Source organism: Crocodylus siamensis, chromosome 5 (genome assembly GCF_052110815.1).
Source record: "Crocodylus siamensis isolate JL-2025a chromosome 5, ASM5211081v1, whole genome shotgun sequence".
In the NCBI taxonomy this organism is placed as follows: Eukaryota; Metazoa; Chordata; order Crocodylia; family Crocodylidae; genus Crocodylus; species Crocodylus siamensis.
The window spans coordinates 196,881,675-196,901,637 of NC_143399.1; the positions used below are offsets into that span (position 1 = coordinate 196,881,675).

A 19,963-nucleotide genomic window follows, 5' to 3' on the forward strand; every position below is an offset into this window, starting at 1 on the left:
TATAAAGCCATAGGATCAAAGGATATAAGCCACTTTTCCAGGCTGGAGGAAAGCAGTGACTCTGAAAAGGAGTTTATTTTATTTATTTGTTTAGTTATGTGATGTATATGCCGCCCTTTCCAATGAAGGCTCAGGGTGGCTTGCAGCAAGAGAAACAGAAGAACTTAAAAGGGCAACTAGAATGAATAAAACAAAATAATAAAATACCATGGTAGATAATCAGCTAGACAGGAACGCCCAGAGCAAAGCTGTGGCCAAAGTGGTTAATGTGATGCTCTGATATATAGAAATACAGGCCAAAGGTCTTTGCAAGTCTAGCAGCTCTTCAGCTCTGCCTGGTTAACACGCAGGAGGAAGTGACATAACTTACATTATATCTAGTTACCTTCAATTCCCCAGCCAAATAGCCTGGCACCCATTTACATCTGCATCAGCTGTCAGTCTCTTGCCTGAATCTAGGCTGCAGCAACATACCTTAACCACTTTGTTACTTGGATGCATAACTCAAGTGGGAGTGCTAGGTTGTCCTACCTCTGTATTTGCTTCTGGCCAGAACAGTACTGAAACACTGCATCCAGTTCTGGTGCCCTCCGTTGAAAAAGTGTGTTGACAAATTAAAGCTTAGAGAAGAGTCATGAGGCTGACTAAAAGACTGGAAAACATGCTTTACACTGAAAAACCCAAAGAGCCTGTTCAGTTTAGTGTATGAAAGAGCAGGTCGAGAGGTGACTTGATCACGGTATGACCTCCTCTCGGGAAGACATGTATGATAATAGGGGGTTCTTCAATCAAGTGGACATAAGCATAACCAAACCTAATGGTTTGAGTTAAATAAACCAGAAACCAAGCAAGCGTGTTGAACAAGAAGATGGTATTTAACCACTGGAACAGCTTGGCAAAGGCATGACTGATTCCCCTTCCTTGATAATTAAAGGAAGGGGATAATAATTAATTTCCTTAAATCAAAATGTGATGTATTTCTGAAACACATGCTGTAGCTCAAGCAGGTATTGCATGACCTGGACTATGCAGGAGGTCACATTAGTTGACCACAAAAGTTCCTTCCATCTCTGGGTTGCCAGTGCATTTGCTGCCAATTCTCAGGGCACAATAAATCCAAAGCCTTTATCTGGACTGCGGGAGCATGATACACATGTCATCCCAAACCCACTGAAATCATAGTTTCATAGTTAGTAGGGTTGGAAGGGACCTGAGCAGATCATCGAGTCTGACCCCCTGCCATGGCAGGAAAGAGTACTGGGGTCAAACGACCCCAGCAAGGTGTTCATCCAGCCTCCTCTTAAACACCCCCAGGGTAGGAGCCAGCACCACTTCTCTTGGAAGCTGGTTCCAGATCCTAGCCGCCCTGACAGTGAAGTCGCGCCTCCTGATACCTAACCTAAACCTACCCTCTGCCAGCTTGTGACTGTTATTTCTAGTCACTCCTGGCGGTGCTCAGGGGAACAGGGACTCCCCCAGTGCCTGCTGGTCCCCCCTGACTAGTTTATAACAGGCCACAAGATCCCCCCTCAGCCTTCTCTTGTGGAGGCTGAACAGGTTCAGGTCCCGTAGCCTCTCCTCGTAGGGCCTGCCCTGCTGCCCCCCTTTACACGTGATCATGTGGGTGGCCTCTTCTGGACCCTCTCCACACTGTCGACATCCCTCCTGAAGTGCGGCGCCCAGAACTGGATGCAGCACTCCAGCTGCGGCCTGACCAGTGCCGCATCGAGGGGGAGGATCACCTCCTTGGACCTGCTCGAGATGCATCTGTGGATGCATGACAAGGTGCGGTTGGCCTTCCTGACTGCGTCCCCACACTGCCGGCCAATGTTCATCTTGGCATCAATAGCGACTCCAAGATCCTTTTCTGCCTCTGCCCTGACGAGAAGGGAGTTCCCCAGCCTGTAGGTATGGGGCCAGGTGCATCAGCAGATCTCTTTCCATTGGCTTCAATGCATGCGGATCACAGCTATGAGTTTAATGTGGCTGGGTTACAAGAACAAGTCACCAAAACAAAAACAAGTGAATGTGACAGAGAAATAAATACTGAAAACCAAGAGGGGCAAGAGGCTTTAACCAGCTGCATGGGAAAGCAGCCCAACTCATCCTGCTCTCTCTCTGTTCCAGAGCTAACCTGGGGGCTGACTGCCAGCAGCCCTTGGACGACATTGTGCGTGGCCAGCAATGCCATCGAATTGGCACGCAGCCTCCCAGGGAGTGGGAGATATTTATTCTATAAATAACCTGCTCTCCATTTTGGATTTTTCCTTTGGCCAAGCGCACACACGCAGCTCATGCACTGGTAAAAACTCCAGAAATGTCAATGCTTCAACAGAGGAAGGAAAAGGGGATTTGGGAGAGGAGCACGGAGGAGGAAAGAGGTGGCCAGTGCTGGGAGAGGACATGCGACATACAGAAACGTGCCCACCTCAGGCTTTGGGGGAATTGGGAGTCCTGACTCCTGTTTCTGAAGTGCTGCAGTTATAAAAAGTGCCTCTGAGCAGAACCGGAGAGGGTCAGCTCCCCAGCTCTCCCCACCTCCAATTCCTCCATATATCCCAGTGTCAGATCAGATTCAAAACCGGAAAGCAGTGTGGGTGCAGCAGCTGAATTGCCCCACAGCTTAGTCTGCAAACACAGAGTTTGTGCCACTTCCTCCATTGTGAACATCTCTGAAGCTATCATCATTTTAAAGCTGATCTGAAAATTATGAAGAGGCCTTTTGCTCCACATTGAGGGGAACACCGACTGTTTCAGATTCAGGGAACCACTGCCCCCAAGCAGCCACAACCTATAAGAGAGGAGGTTTTTGGGTTTTTTTACAGAAAAGACATGGTGTATTCTCGTAGGACTTTGCTGAACACTTGAATTCTGGTCTGACATCAAAGCACCGAGACTTTGTATGAAGCTTAAATTAACTGGTTTTGTTTTGCTATTGATGCTCTTTGCCTTGCAAAGCTCCCGAACACTGGTAACATTCCAGAAATCACAGGTTCTGCTTTTTTAACTGGACATGACAACTAAAAATCAATTAGACATTGATTTCAATTATAGCTGGGTTTTTTTTTTACTTTTATCATGCTGTTTAGTGACCAAAGCAAAAAGCACTCAATACAGCTGGCTTGATTTTAGAAAAACAACTGCTATATTATAATACATTTTGTAACGGTTCCCTGGCCACTGCAGACAATTGTGTAAATAATGTCACTTATCGACCTATATAAAGTGGCTTACTATCAGTGTGATAGGAAACACTCAGAGCAAAAGACAACATAATAAATCATGCAGTTGCTATAAACAATAAGCTTCCTTGCTAGTCGCAATGACTTTCATATTAGTTATCACTATGGACAACCCCTAAAAGAAGTAGTACGCTGGGAAAAAAATGTAAAGGGATGAATACGAAATTCAAACCAGCTTTCACAGGTGTTGCCTTTTGAAAGGCGAAGCTGCAGCAGTTTGTAGCACAGGATACCTGCTCTGGCCCTGCATGCAAAGGTGAAGAGGATCCAGTCCTGTCCTGTGCTCATGCAAATGCTGAGCGATTCTGCACTCCACTATTTGAACCATCAGAAGCTCGGTGCTCAGCACTTCACAGGACACTCATAATCAAACCCTGACCTCCTCAAAGCCAAAGGCAAAACTCCTTTGGGGCAGGACTGCACCCTCCACACCCTGCAAGCTTGGATCCTATATCCCTTGAGTTCCCATGGAAGTACACAGCAAGAGAAAGCACACTGCTCCTCACAGGGCAGCATCTTAAACTGCAGTAGTACGACGGCATCAATCCTAGGCACATCTCTGTTCAGAGCAGGTTTTCCTTTTCCTGCAGACTCAGAGGCCGAGATCTTCACCGCACATCAGTGGGTGTAAATTGTGAGAATGTGCTATCCAGATTTACACCAGTGGAGGATTTGAGCCATTGATCTCCATGGAAGAGTATGTGTTAAGGCAGTGATTCTCAGCCAGGGTACTACAGCACCCTGGGGTGTCATGAGATCCTTTTAAGGGTACTACACAGCATTATGCAATGTTAGTACTGTTGGGTGAGCAAACGCCTATATGTGATTCACAAGATAGACCCCGAGATTGCAGATAGGGATCCACAGTGTCCAAACCATTCTGGCGCTGTGTGCTCTTTCAGAGGTCTTTGCAGAGACGAATTGCTCTATTATTTTTGCATAGTTAAGAGACTAGAGACAACTCAGAGATAGCATTTTCCAAGAGGTTCCTTGAGTCTGAAAAGGTTGAGAACCACTGCCTTACGTGAACAACCCTCCTGGCAATTTACTTCACAAAGCCTGGCTGCCACCAATTCCATACAACAAACCGCCAGAATATCTCCTAGTGTTTCTGACTCTCAGTTCCCCTTTCATAGCTGGGTGACATCAATTTGCCTCTCCTTAGAAACAAAAGCAATGGGCCCAAAGACCCAAGTTCTGACTCTCCTCTGAAAATTCAAACTAATCTGGTCTGGACTTCCAAGGCCCGGTAATATTTTTTTTTTATATGTGGTTAACTCATCATGTGGTCTTTGGGACTGAAGATGATCTCCATTATCCCAGCCTAGCTTATCCATTGTACACAACTGATCAGGACAATGGTGTCTGCGCGCTGGGACTTGAGTGAAGTTACTCCTGATTTGCAATACTGAAAATGCGATCAGAATCAGACTGCATGCACCTGGTAGGAGAGAACAACTCGGCCATTTCTGTTCATTCATTTTGTATTTTTCCATAAAAAGGTCCTGCCTGGTTTCAGTCAGGATCAGAAGTATCAACACATACTGGGACGACAGGCTCTGCCGTGGCCCCAGTCAGGGAGCACCGAGTCTATTGGAGAAATGCCAGGTCTCAGGCAAATTCTAGTATGACTCACAGGCCAAAGAGGCATCTAAACGGCTGCTGCTCAATCAGCTTGAACCACCAAACTTTGGAGATTTGTTCCGGACGTTCCTGAACATTGTGTTCCCCATCCAAATCAACGGTGCCGCACTTTAGCATCAATTGTGCAGGAATTGAGTATAAAACATTGCTGAGCCCCTGAAAGTGAAGTCGATGTTGCTCCGGACCATTCCACAAGGGATACCTGGCTGGAAAAGCAGCATCATTGACACCAGTCTTAATTTAGCAAACAAGGCCATCTGCCATGTAGCCCACACAGCCTGTCCAACATCAACAGCCCTACTGCCCAGTGCTCCCAAAGCAGCACACTTCCCTCTAGCCCGTATCACACAGCCGGTCTGGAACGGAGCTGAAGATGAACGACGCGCGCTTTCAGCTTTGAGCATCACGTGAGGAGGAGACAGGGGAAGAACTGCAGAGAGAACAGGAGAGAGAGAGATTTCAGAAGCCAACAGACAAGGAGGCTTATGAATGTCACGACTGAGCACTGAACAGCAAGGGGATACAGAGCTTGGTACACTCTGAATAGCAACAAGCACTAAGGGGTAAAGTGTGCCTTCCTTTGCTCCTCCCATGCCCTTGGACCTAAGGGAGGGCAAACGTGATGGCACTGCTTTGGAGAGGCCACGGAGGGAGACTGCATAGAGCTGGCTGCTCTACAGGTCAGTGCATTAACGGCAGGTGTGTGCTGCCCATCGGTCACTGCCTGTTACAGGGCTGATCTACAGCCCCCGTGTCTCTTACAGCCCCCAGTCTGGTCTCACACAGCCTTGGTTTTCTAGCACAAGCTGTAATGATTTACACTTCTCGTTCTGACGGCTCTGATTCAATCCCTGGAGTGTCAAGAAAGGTGCAGCCATCACACACGCACTGCTCTCCCCCGACAACATGCTCCTCACTTAATAAAGATCATCGCATCCATTTTATGCAGCCTGACAGCCTGAGAGCTCCTAGGTTAGAATTACTTTTTCACGGCAAAGACACTGCGAGATACATATGAAAACAAGGTTTTAAATTAAGCTCTGATCAAACCGCACGGCAAGGAGTGGACGTGAGGGAAACCCAGGCCTAGACCCAGAGCTGAAGAAAAGAACAGGCCCAAAGATGCTTTTAAGCCACTTCCATATTCTTTTGATCCTGGGACATCCTGGCACCAGGCCAGTCTCCCAGGTAGGTTGTGCTAATCTATGCTGCCTGCCAACAGCTCTGGAAGCCCTTGGGGCTCAGGCGCGCTAGCATGCAGGTATACCCCCAAAACCCCTCCGACGTTGTTAAGCATGACATTCATATTAGTGGTAAAAAAAGGCAGGCATAGAAGGAGCTATGGTGGCTCTAACCCCTACCTCTCCCAAGGGTGCTCCTCCACAGGGGGCTATCATACGGGGCCTGAATTCTCCAGGCTGAAAGCACTTTGTGTCCAGGGAGCAAAGCTTATACGATGTCCTGCATTTGCTCTGCCTAACACTGGAGTCTTATGCAGCAGATCCAGCAAGGTGAGGGACATGCAACTGTGCCAATCGTGGCTTAAATCTGGATTATTGATGAAGTGCCTTGTACCTGTTGCCCTGGATTATTGATGAAGTGCCTTGTACCTGTTCTTTCTTATGCAAGATTTTTAATTATTTTGAGGTGCCCATAATGGTGCACATAGAGTCCAATAGGGTTATGACCAGTAAAGGCACCAGTGGACTCAGAGCACAGAGTAGAGAGGGAGCAAGGGTGTTTTGGGGCACTTTTGCAGCCCCCTCCTTGATATGGAGATTGGCATGCAACTGTGGACAGGTGCAGAGGGAGAACCTGTACATCTGGGATGTGCAGTAAATAATCTGTATTGGGGGTAGGATGGAGAGAGAACAGTTATTGACCCTTGCCAGCTACATCAGTGAGCTGAGGCAGAGTCACAGACAGGGTGGACCTAGTACCCTCATCTCCATACACGCCCTCCAAGATTTCCCTGTGAGGGTCACAGGAAAGATTCCCACTTACTTTGTCAGGAAGCTAATCTTCATCCTCCTCTTCCACCAAACAAGGGCAAAAGCACCTGAGTTTCATGATCCATACACTGCTATCATCAGCCATGGGCATCTTTGAAAACCAAAATGCAGCCTGAAGTCAGAAGCTTTATCTGAGTAAAAACTGAGTGAAGATTAATCCCACTGCTACTGGATTATAAAACTTCTGGGGTAGGGACAGTGCTTTTAATCTATGTCTGAACAGATCTACAGTGTGGTCTGGCCCATAACAGAGACCACCACAATTTAAAAAATATTGCAAATAACAGATAAAACTTCATCCAAAGCTCATAGAAATCAATGAAGACCTTTCTTTTTACTTCACTGCCCTTTGGATCAGGCTCTAAGTCTTCCTGATTTAGCTCTTTAGAAAGTAGTTTACAATGCAGTTAACCTATGACACTTAAACACTTTAAACAATAAGATTAGCTTCATGTCATCTAGATCTGTCATTGCTTGATGATAATCACTCAGTTCGCAAGGTAAGCATTCATTGACTAGGTGACAAAACTTCAAAAAACTACTTCGCAGTGCTTGTCCGATGAGCGATTAAGCACTGAGCAAATTATAACGACAAGGCTACAACATTCCCAATTTATTTCCTTATTTAACTAACCAATCACAGCAATAAATGACCATAATCATTTACCTAAAAATACCGGGACAAATGCCTCTGACAATTTCAAAAGGGGGAGGAACATTTCCAAAACCCGGAGCCTTATATGCTGAAGTCAAGTAGATCCTTTCCCTTTGGTTTTGCTTATCTCTGGATCAAGCCTTTGCAATATTTCTGACAGCATTCCAGAAAACTTACTTCAGGTACACTCAGCCCTTTCTTGTGAACTCACTTAATGCATTTTAAACAGGTGATTTGCTACTGCTAGCTGTTTGGGGAAACGTCTTGTTCTTCTCCGAGGTCTAACTCTGATCTCACTAATCCTCCTTTCATGCTGGTATAGTCTCACTCGGCACGTCTACATGTGCCATCAGGGGGCAGCAATAAATTGCAGAGCTTATTGCTCCCGGACAGCTCCAGAGCACGTGTCTGCATGTGCGCCCAGACAGCAGTGCACTGAGCTGGGTCAGAGCAGCCCCAGCTGGCAGGGGACCTGGGGGATCAGCCTACCAACCCGGGGCTGCTCTGACCAGGCTCACTGTGCTGCAGAGGGGCTGGCTGGGGCACAAGGTGCTTCAGTGTGGGGCTAGTTGGCGGACAGCCCCTGCACTGCCCCAACCAGCTGGCCAGCATCTACACATGCATTGCTGAACACAAAGAAAACTCTGCAGCAAGGTAATACCTGTATTTACCAGTCCTACCCTGCTGTGGAGTTTATTAGGTTTGTGCACTCTAATAGGGGTGCACATGTAAATGCCGAGACGTTTACTGTGCAGTTAATTAGTTAACTGTGCTGTAAATGTCTTGCATAGATGTGCCCACTGACAGCAATGAAAGTGCTCCCGATTTGTCCTGGGATAAGGGTGAGCAGAATCAGGCACCAGGGATGTGTCTAAAAATCCTTAGTTTCAGTTTTTCAAGATCACTTCAGCTCATTCATAAAATAAAAACACAACCGTGGAACTTTCAGCCTTTTTGTACCAGCATCTCATATTCAGCCACTTAGTCCACAGATCCCAAAGTCCCAAGCTCCCCACATCTCTCCAAAAGAAAACAGCACAGAAACAGATGCAATATTTCTGGGGTTATTCTGGAGTACAAGGAGGAAAGGTTATAAGTAACACAGTAAAAAGAATAAGCATGATCCTGGCTCCATTCAGCTCACACTGCCTAAGTCAAGACCTGCTAACCTGGTATCCACCGGGATTAGCAGAAAGAGGTACTGTTAAAAGCCAATAAACGATTCTTTTAGTAAAGAAGACAACCCTTCTGTACAGATGAGGGTATTTACAGTGCACCACAGGAGCAGCAAAGAAGAGTTAAACAGCGCACTGACAGCGCGTTGTTCCTCTTACAGCTACCAGGGAAGCCTATGTAGAACAGTCGGAGACACCTTTTGTATACTACAATGTGATGACAGTTAGTATTATGCATTCCTTATGGCTTATCGGGAGACCATTTGGGTGTTTTAAAAGAGCTTTTGTGCTATAAAGTCTATACATACTACATATAAAAATAAATTACATGCCCCAAGCAAAACTTTCTTCATCTAAACAAGGGAAAAGAAGACACACATCCTGAAAGTCCACCATGAATCTCACAATGATGTTCTGACTTCTCCCTTCAGCCTTAAGGCCTGATCCCTTTGAAGTCAATAGGAGTCTTTCCATAAGCTATAATGAGCATTGGCTTAGGAACTTAAATACTGAAATCATAGTAGAAAAATGTAACACATTACTAATTGTTATTACCACAATGCTTAAAAAAGGATGTGTGGGGAAAATTACATGGATAAGCAGATTCTTCTCTCTTTCTTCCTTTCTCTCTGAAAAAGTCTGAAAAAAACCTAACTCCATTAGACATAAGGACAGCCGTTCCTGTACAGTATAGAATTAGGTGTTATTTTTATATCTTAATACTTTATCTTTCACATTGCATTTGGCTTCAACGGAAGTAAAAAGCATTATTTGCTTAGTAAGAGACTTTGAGGCTTGTTTTTATATGAGCCTGTGGAATAAATAGCTCTTTCTCAGAAAAATTTGCAGTAGAATAATTAATTATTCCAGACAGGGAAACTGATTGGATAAGATAGATGTTGACACTACAACACAAACTGTCACCCAGAGCAAAAAATTGAGAGCCCCTGGCGTATATTCCAGTTCTTAAGAAAGTAGTCAAAATCTGCATGAACTCCACTGAGGCTAAAAGAATCGATCTGGGTTTACATCTGGGGAAAATGAGAGCAGAATTTGACCATAAATGTTAGAAATTTCAGGAAAAAATGCATAAGGATTTAAGGATTTTTTCCCTGGAGAACAGTCTTCATCACAGGTTAACTTTATGGTATATTACAACATTTAAGAGGTTTATTTCCCCAGCAACATTCATACCTACAGTAACTCCCATCTTCATATGAATGGGACTTACACGCCTGCATCAAGGGCAATTAGACCTTTCAAAGTGAAATACTGTTGAGAAGTGTTAAAGACAAATATTTAAGATACTTGCAGCCCTTTCCGTACCCTTGTATTGTAGATAACACCGGCTACCCTACTAGGCAGTGCAACGATCTCAGAACTTGCATCGCTTGACCATGCTTGACATGCAAAATCAGCCAGGGATGGGAATGCAGCAGAGGCAACATGCTTGTCTACTGGGGGGAAGGGAGAGCATCTGTGTCCTTCTGCAGAAGCCTCTGTACTAATACAGGGAGCAGCGGTATCCAGCACTCCTCTGCCAGAACAACAAGACAACCCCTGTGACACCAGAGCCATAACGGGGATGGGAACTGGAGTGAAGGTTAAATGTGAGGAGCTCTGGGACTCCAAAAGGGACAAGCAGGACTCCCCATTTGACAGGGGTGGGGGAACAACTTTATCTGAAAAAACCTTTCAAGTATTTTAGGCTGCCAATGTCAGTGAAAGTAATATTCATCAGTACATAAAGCTGCCTTACCCCGAGCACCCAGCTCCATTAAAGTGAGCATAATTATCCTGTTATAATAAGGTAGGTATTTTAAAGAGGCTGTAGTGTGATTTTATAATTGTGCATTATATAACAACCTCTAAAGTGTCAGACCTCAGACTACTATAAATGCCCTAGTCCCTGACTACAGGTCATACTGTGATACTTTAATGATGCATCTCAAAGCTACACACTCCAGGCTGATTTCCAATGAAAATGATATAAATTCTTTTTTTTTTCTTTTTGTCCCCTTAATAACTGTTACCACAACTCCACCAAGTGAAAGAGGTTTGCAAGGCTCACTTCCACTGTTATTCCTCCTAACCCTTCTGATCTTAGCATCTTTAGCATTTATAGCATCTGGCTAAAAAGTAAAGCCTTACTCCATATGTGTTTGCCCCCCTCCACTTACATGGAGGAGGGTGGTGGTGGCAGGGAATGGCATTGTTTTATATGCGAAACTCAACAGGGTTGCTTTAGATCAGCTCCTAGATGACAGTTTCCTCCTGATCAGAGATATTTGTGCTCACAGAGGGCTAGCACAGGGACTGTTTGGAGGATACGCATGGGTCTGACACAGACCTTCTGCATTGGGGTGACCGTCATCCAATGAAAGGAGCTAGAAATTATCCTTTTTTAATTTATTTGGGAGGGGGGCACCCAGAACTGATTTAGAATAAGATCCTGCAAGCTTTGATTCCCACAACGCTGTAGCACATGAAAGTTTGTCAGACCGGTTACCCGGGCTGTGTGTTACAAACAGATCATAAAGACTGTCGGCACATTTAGGCACCGGGAATTTTTAAAAAAGGGAAGGGGTGTGGGAAGGACTCTTACCTGGATAACAAGTATATTCTGTTATAATAATGAGGGATTAAAAAAAGATCTGGGGAGTTATAAATTCTCTCTTCAGGGCAGGGGCCAATCTCTAACTAATGGGTTTTGAAAGGAACTTCCTCTGGGGAAGCCATTCCTTAACCATCTCCAGCAAAGGTTTTCAAATATTCCTCTGCAGATTCGGGAGGGGGTAGAGGCAGCTTCTGAACCAGAGGGATCGTTGTTCTGATCTGGGCTGGCAAATTGAAAGAGCTTCCTGACCCTCCAGCACTTCTGGGGATCACACACTCTGCTGGTGCCAAAGATTCATTCACTTGAAGCACTCACATTTGAACATGAATTCATATTTTCAAAATGTACCGGGAAAAAGTAGAGCCAAAGTTACTTTGGGTATGTCTTGAGGATCATTTTATGCAACAACCTGGATTTAGAGAGTGTTTCGAGCAGAATCATTCGAGCGCTCTTCAGAAAAATTCAGGAACACGCTGGCAATGCTGTCTAGCCCAGTTATAGCTCGGGTCACATCAGCATTTACAACGGAGGAGTTTATTAGTGAAACAACAAAAGTTCAGTGCGACCGGAAACTGAGATAAATACTTCAGCAGGGTAGTAATTGTTATTACTGCTTTCACAAATAATGATTTTAATAATTTTTAAAGGGTCGGGTTAAAGGAGTCACTTCAATCTTAACAAAGAACGTATGTCAATTTAAACAAGCACCTGGGGGCTCTTTAATTATTTGCTGTGTGACATTTCTAGATTAAAAAGGCTTGTGTAGTATAATGGTAAAAGTGAAAAACTGTGTTTTGTTAAGAATATTTGAGACATAAAAGACTATAATCCGCATTTGACCATCGCAATGGTATGTTTCTACCATTAAAGTTGAGGAAACCTGTAACATCAGTGGGAGCTTTGTGCACAAAGGGTTTATGAGGTAAGGATATCTAAATATAGAGCTAAGTTAAGGTGTATTCAAAGTGGATACATTGGCAAGAGGAAACGTTGCGTGGTTCTTTCATTGCCCCCTAATTCAGTCATTGGAGATCAACCATGACATGGCTGTAAGCAATGAAGATCATCAAGAGGAGGTGCAAATAAATAGTGATCTTAATACATGGTGCGCATAATTTGTCTAACAAAACCACTATGTTTTGAATCCTGTTTAAAAAGCATTGTGCACACAATGCACAGGGACTAGAGACCTAAGGCGAAGGAGAATAGCAGAACAAAGCTCTTAGATAGGCACCAGCCAGTCCTCAGCTTTTCCCTTCCCCTAAGAAGTCAAGTACGAGTCAAAATTCTTCCCGGTTCCCAAACTGTCACCCAGGCCCTGGCTGTCTTGCTCCACTCTGCCCTCCTTTGGCTAATTTCTTTGGAGGAGAGAGATTGTAACGATGAGGTGCATAGTCCCTGTTCCTCCCTCGGGGATCTGAGCTGAGAAGCCTGTGTATGGTGAGATCTTAAACCACTGCATGGCTGCCTCTGAGCAAGGCATAAAGCTGGCCTTAAATAATTTCACCGTTATAGGTGCAGTTGGAAACCTGTTCACTGGAGAAGGATTAGGAAATACTGAGCTAACACAATATAAAAATAGGCATATTTGCAAAGGTGTCTATGGCAGCTGCACCGAAACTTAATGGTAACCACTTCCTACAAGACAGCACAAATGGGCTCCACCTGGCCCACTAATATGTGGCCTGTGTCAATTCTGTGACACAAATACAACACAAAGGCAAGAGAGGTTAGGGACATCCCAGTTATGGAAGAATTTTCTATCCCTCCTTATTACTGACTCTAATTAGTTGGAAAGAACAGAAAGGAGAAAAAACTTATAGAGCCAGAAATGTGACCTGGTTTTCAACCTGATTTAGAAACGATAACTTTGCAAGATAAAACCTAAAGAGACGCTGTCAGGTCAAAGTGGGTCTACAGTTTGGGTCTTGAAAATAGAAAACATAAACCAAAATCAATAGAAGTGCCTCCATTTTTCTGTGAAAGAAGCAGAGCTATTTAAACAAACAAAACCAAAAATACGGGTTTTTTTACACTGTTTGCCACCAAAGTTTGCATTCTTATGCTAGGGTACGAGAACACGAAAGTGAAAGCAACTAGAAGTTAATATGAACAAAACTATATTACCTTCTGTATTTTCTTTAGGTTTCAATGTGAAAACAAATAGGACAGTAGAAACTTTTAAAATATAAATCTGTTCACATTATCAATTTAACAGCTAAGGGGCTGATTCAGCAGAGTACATAAGCTCTTACTCCAAGCGCACATATACTGAAATGCTCTGTTAAATCTGGACCTCAATGAGTCCTGTGTAAAATAAGTGGGATGTTTTCTATTTCTTTCTTTTTTGTTATTGGAGCCATGATTTTTAAATATGATGAATTTTTTTTTGAGTACAGGAAATACAGGGAACCCCACCCCTGACAAAAGGCCACTTTATAGGTATTTGAAAACATGAAGGCATGCAACATACCCAGAATTATAAAACTTAGCGATGTCCCTTTAAGGTTGTGCCTGAAATGCTCTCTCTTCTTACACGTATGTTGATCTTTTATTCAGGAAACTGAATGGAACATGCTAAGAAATGAGGAGGTATTGATCCACTTTTGACACAATAAATAAGCTGTTTTGGGGGATTTTTTTAAAAATAGAAGCTAGCTACATTTTTTAAATCTTTTCTCTCCTATGGGTTAAAACAAAAAAAAATTCTTAGGCAAAATTTTGAAACTAAGTCTTTATAAAATATGCACTACAATACTGCAAATGTACAATTCCTGCAGCACTCAGTTATTTGCAAAGGTGTCTAGCAGGCTCTGCAGTTCTCTCACCCAGCAGATACAGGGGCCAGCTTGTTATAAGTTAGAAATACAATGTTTTTAACATCCGCAAGGGATTTTTTTCTCCTAAATGAAAAGCCATAGTTTGGTATGAGGAAGCTCTAATGTTAAAGCACAGTGCTGAGAGTGAAGTCATCCCCTGGTGATGCCCTGGGTGATTTCCTTTGTGATCTCGGCAAATTACTTAACTTCTTCGTGCCTCGGTTTTTCTTTGTCCAAAATAGAGGATGTCAACAGCTCTTTCTCCTGCAGAGTTGTTGTGTGCCTTAAATCAGTGGGACCCTCAGAGAAAAAGAAATACTTTTCCATGCTAAAAAAGGGTGGTACGATCTGATTCTTACGTGCTTTGAAATCCTTAAATGGTAGGTGCTATAGAAGTGCGAGGTTGGATAATGATCTGCCGGAGGATAGACATCAAGAACCAAAGAGAAACACACACCGCAGACGGGCTCCCCAGTGATGTGTAAGTTCAGTGTCACATTCATGTAGGAATATTCTCTGCATTAACTTTGATCAGTCGCACACAAAGAATTACATAAACTTTACTACGTAAGGCTGAAACCTTTTGATGTGTTAATATAAAAATAACAAAACTTGTACCACAGGCCAACATAAAAATTACTTCCTTACTGAGCCACTTCCCTAAAGAAACGGGGTATTTCCCCCCCCATATTTCTAAAGCTTGCTATTTATAAAAGCTAGATAAAAAGAGATTCTTCCCAAATCCGCAGTCATCTCTCCCATCTCATACTGACAGTTTTCTCCCAACTTTCCTGGAATCACCTTATATTTTTTGGCACAGCATACCTGAAATCATCCTCAACGCACCATCTTCATATGCACTATCCTCTTGGCCCATTAAACTAAGTGGACACCCCTGTACGCACGCGCGCGCAAACATATATACACACACACACACACACACACACACACTTCCTAGCTGCTCTGACCTTTCAGACTCTCTGCCACCAAAAGCTTATAGGATCTGCCACTTCCATCTGTGTCTCCACCTGCCCTGCTTTCCCAGGCCAAAATTAAGGATCAAATATACACGTCTGAAAACACATCCCTGTTTCTTCTCCCGGCTACTCCAGAAGTAACCCTTCACCCCAAATCATTCTGTTTTAACAAAATCACTTAAATCTGGTTAAATGTCAGCAAAATGAACTTCAGCACCTTGGACAAGACAGAGACAGGGAGGGGGAAAATAAGATGATCTGTAAATCAGGCCTGAAAATGTTGAAACTGGACACGAGCCTTTTGGACACATCTAAGGGCCTGTTTATTTTTAGTATTGACAAATCCTCTTTGGATTGCACACAGCATTTATTCCACTAGATGCTCTGTCTTTTGGAAGAGTTACTCATTGCCCCATGTGGAAAGGCAAATAGGCACCTCTAGTCCTGAACATACCTCCCCTCCATGGGATTCAAACACTTCCCTCACTGACCCCAGGAAAGGTTTGCCTCGAGCCCCAAATAGCAACTTCATTTTTCCCTTCTGGGCAAATGAAGACCTGTTGATGTATGTGTCTGTGTGCATGGGCATGTGTATACCCATTCGTTTTCAGAAACACAATCCCACTTCCCACCCAAATCCCAAAGAAAAAATCGGATTTATTCCCTTTGCAGTCACAGTTTGGCTGCATAAGTTTTGCTTTAATTTGTCTTTCATTCCCTGTAACACTGCTCCTTGTACGACAAATTGACCCTCTGGGCTGTCTTGATAAAATCAAGATCATTGCAGGCACAATTCCCCAGGTCCTTCTGTGTCTTTATTTAATTTTGTGAGCTTATAACATTATAAGCCTGCATTATTATAATAAGCCTGTATAATATTATTATCATACCATATATTATAACACAGACCTTAATTTGAACGTCTGTGTTCCAGACATTTTAAGGATGGGTATTTTGCAGCCTGGTTTGGGGGGGGTTAATGGCATTACTAATATATACATCTTGCCTGTTAATTGCTATGACAAATCAGATCAATACTAGGCTTATTCTTATGACAAATCAATATGGTACATTCTCCCCACTGTCTAACAAATATCCTTTTTGTTTCATTTTTTAATTTCTGATTCACTGCTGGGCTCCCTAATGTCTGGCCGAACGCGGCAGCCGTGCCACGGACAGAAATATTTTCAGATTTTTCTGATTTGTTACGGGGGGTGGGTTTCGGACCTGGAGGTAAGTCTGAGGGTAGCTCAGTGAAGGGGGCAAAAAAGTCGCCCTTCGCTAGCAAAGCCACAGCTTTCCTATCCCAGCATAAGCCGTGCGGCTCCAACTTCCCTCTCTTCCACGTTACATGAGATTCAGCAGCCCAGCTCAACCCCGCACAAACGGCGCGGCACAAAACAGCCCGGAGGAAGAGCAGAGGGGACAGGGCTACAGGCGGTTTCATCGCTCCTAACTCTCCTGCCCCACGCCAGACGCCGCCGGGGCCAAGTCTGGCTTCCCAGGCAGGGAAGGGCTCAAGCCCAGCCGCCTCCAGCACAGCCCCAGCCGGCGTGCTTGGATTTTTTTTATCCTCTATATCTTCCTCCCTTGGATTACCAGCAAACAAACGAAAAAGAGAAACTTACATTGCTTTATTTAATTTTTCCTGCTAAACCAAGAGTCCCAGAGTCACTTCATTGTATCCAAAGAGTTTTGCGTCCCAGCCAGTAACTCCCCAGGGCCGGCCGGCCCGCTCACGGCGCGGCCGCTCTCCCCATCCCGCGCGGCTGCGGCTGCGGCTGCGGCTGCGGCTGCGGCTGCGGCTGCGGCTCCGGCGGGCGCATGGCTTACTTGTGCCGCTGCCCGCGTGCGCGCGTGGCACGGCGCGGCCCGCCCGCCCGCGCGGGAGGTGCCCCGCGCCGCCCCGCGCCCGGCAGCCGCGCAGCGCCCCCTGCCGCCGCCCGCCCGCAGCGCGCGGGGCGGCCCGGGGCAGCGGGGCAGCCGCGCGGGGAGGGGCTGCGCGCGACTCCGCCGCCCCGCCCCGCGCCCGGGGTGCGGGGGAGATGGGTGAAGCGGCGGAGGGCGAGCGCGGAAACCCCCCCGGGCTGGGGGCGAGAGCGGGGCTGCGCTGCGGGAGGCGCCGGGCCCCCTGGGCGCAAGCTGCCGAGCGGGCGCGCGTTGCTGCGCGGGGAGGAGAGCGGGCCGTGGCGGGTGGGCGCCCGGGGGCTTGCTGCTCGCCCGCGGGTCCCGGCGCCCCCCGCGCAGCCCCGCGCTCGCCCCCAGGCCAGGCCGCGGCCCGCGCTGGAAGCTGCGCCGGGCCCAGCGGAGCCGTTCGGGCTCGGGCTGTCGAAAGGGCGCAGTGGGGACCGGCCCTGGCAGAGCCGGTGGCACTTGGCTCCTGAGCACTGAAGTCACTTCTGAAAGTGGGACTTAGGCGCTTGGGCCCTTGGGCAATTGAAAAAAAATGACCCTTCTTTTCATGCGGAGGCAGAAGCGCGCAGCAGGAGAGCAAGCGCGGGCTCCGCTGCGCCCCGCGGAGGAAGGGAAGACACCCTTTGCAGCCTAACCTTAACGTCGCTGTGCTGGTGCTGGCGCTGGCTTTTTGAATATTGATGGCGTTGTGCTGAGGAGCTCGCATATCCGCGCTTGCGGGCTCTGGCGCTTTGGTGGATATTTGCTGGTGCTTTAACAGAACTGATTTTGCCTCTGGGAGCCCAGCTGGGCTGCCTCGTACCCCGCAGGATGTTTGCTTAAATGCGTGGGGCTGACCGGTCAGGAGATGGCCGCTCATATTTCAGGCATTTCCCAGGTGCGGGCTGCGGACCAGCCCTACTTTCGTTTAGCTGCCCCCCACACCTATGTACCCCAGCTCATCTTGTCCCAGCCCTCCAGAGGCTGCTGCTTGCCAGCTCCAGTCATCCATCCGGTCGTCACTGTGCCTTCCAGCCGACCAGGTCTAGTTACAGGTCCCCAGAGTCCCCCTCCTTTCTTTATAATCTTACCAGACCTGTACCCAGCCAAGCTCAGCCCCTCATCTGTCCCAGGTAGCTTATCCCTTCCCTCCCATTTAGCCTCCTGCTCTTTCAAGTCCATCCAATGCAACCCAAGGCTTCTCATGCCACCATCTCCCATCCCTCCAACCCTCCTTTACCCATGAACTCCCTCCCTGCTCTGCCCTTAAACCCCCATGTCCCGCTCCACCTGTAGCCACTGCTACCTCCCTCCTTCCCAGGAGAAGTCTGGTGGGATCTCAGGCAAGATTCAGTCTCAGGACAGACATTCAATTCAAGATCTTACACGACAAAGTCACTTCTAAAAATTGTTGTCAATCAGATGTCTGCTAGTGCTGTACTCTTGCAGTTTTACGTGGATCTTGTAACATGCTACAGAAAATACAGAGGGAGCTGGCTGGACCAACTAATGGGAAATATGGGATTATGAGTATGGACAATGGGGTTCAGTGACTCATTTATTACACCTACTGTCACCCTCTCAGCCAGTCATCTCCTCTGGGCAGTCAATAGTTGGTAGCTTGCTGTAAATGCTACATTCTCTACAAGTAAAAATGCCGCACAACACCATCGCAGGTGAAGTCCTGGGAAAGAGAAGAGATCCTCTTTTAGATTCATTTTTCTTTAAAGATGGAGAAGTATTCCTAGCCTGCTAAAGTGATAGCTTCATTGATAGTGAAATGAGTGCAGTGTACTTCAAGTTGATAGAAAGCACAGAAGTCGTATTTACAACGTAAACCAACAGGACAAATGAAAGGCAGGGAGGGAGCTGAGAGCAGCTCACCTGAGGTTACGCGCTGGTCCGTGATGGAGCTCAGCACAGAACCAGGTCCCCTGACACCTAGGCCGGTGCCCTAGCCAGGAAGCCACGATCCCTTCGTGTTTCTTACCATTTTGCAGCAAATCTATAAATGTCATGTTGGTCCCTGTGTTTACATTTCTTTCTCCTTTGTAACATCAGAAGATACGAAATGCCCAGTCATGCAATGTTAGCTTAATGGTAAAACTGGCAGTAGTTACTTGTAAGCTCTGAGGGTAAGGTGCTCGTTGGGCTTTTTTCTCTGTATTTATACAACTTGCAGGAAAATGGGGTCCTGGTTTATGGCAGGGGGTACAGTAATACAACTAATTAATAGCAAAACACCACAAAAGTAACTGAAACTATTCAGATGGACAGATTAGAGCAAAAAAGCAGATTAGATATTTTCTGCCATGCTAACACCTCTGTTTTTAAAGGCAGCACAAGGTGCTGAGTACTGAAAACATGCTTAGTAAAAGTTCAGAGTGATCAGCAGAAGCCAGCAAAACATGTGCTGACTGGGAAGTAGACGTGAGTTCGAACTATAATATCAGCTACTGTCTTCCCTCCCTCTCACAATCTCTTCTCCCAAAGCATGCCTTTCCTCCAAAGCTGTTTCAGAAGGATTACCAGAAAAACAGTGCTGTTGCAATATGCCAATTATTTTTCATGGGGAATTTATTAAAGATTTTGCTTTGTCTAAATGTTCCCACTTTTTGTGCTTAATTTCAGGGGGGAAATGTAAAAAAAAAGACCCAAACAAACCCTGAAAAACATTTTTGGAAAATGGGAGGGTGTCAGAATTTATTTATTTATTTTTGTGGAAAGATAGTCTTTGGTTTCTTTTCCTTAATAAAAAGGCCATAAAAAACCTGAATAGTTAATGTCTTCAGCAATGTTTTTTCTTTCTTGCAGAAACATATGTTTCTGGCAAAAAGCATGTTCTTCAAAGTTTGATTAAAACAAAGATCAGCCGGCTCTCACATATGCAGATAATTCACTGAGATTATGAAACATAAACTCTCTGGTG

At 45.6% G+C, this 19,963-nt stretch overlaps 1 protein-coding gene across 1 annotated transcript in view; it reads right to left on the reverse strand.

Moving 5' to 3' along the window:
* SCN5A (sodium voltage-gated channel alpha subunit 5) overlaps window positions 1-17,021 on the reverse strand; it is a 317,379-nt gene extending 300,358 nt beyond the window's left edge. The window contains exon 1 of the mRNA XM_090047773.1: window positions 16,770-17,021. The gene's annotated coding sequence lies outside the window, so the exon portion shown is untranslated. The remainder of the gene's footprint in view (window positions 1-16,769) is intronic.
* Window positions 17,022-19,963: the final 2,942 nt, after the last annotated feature.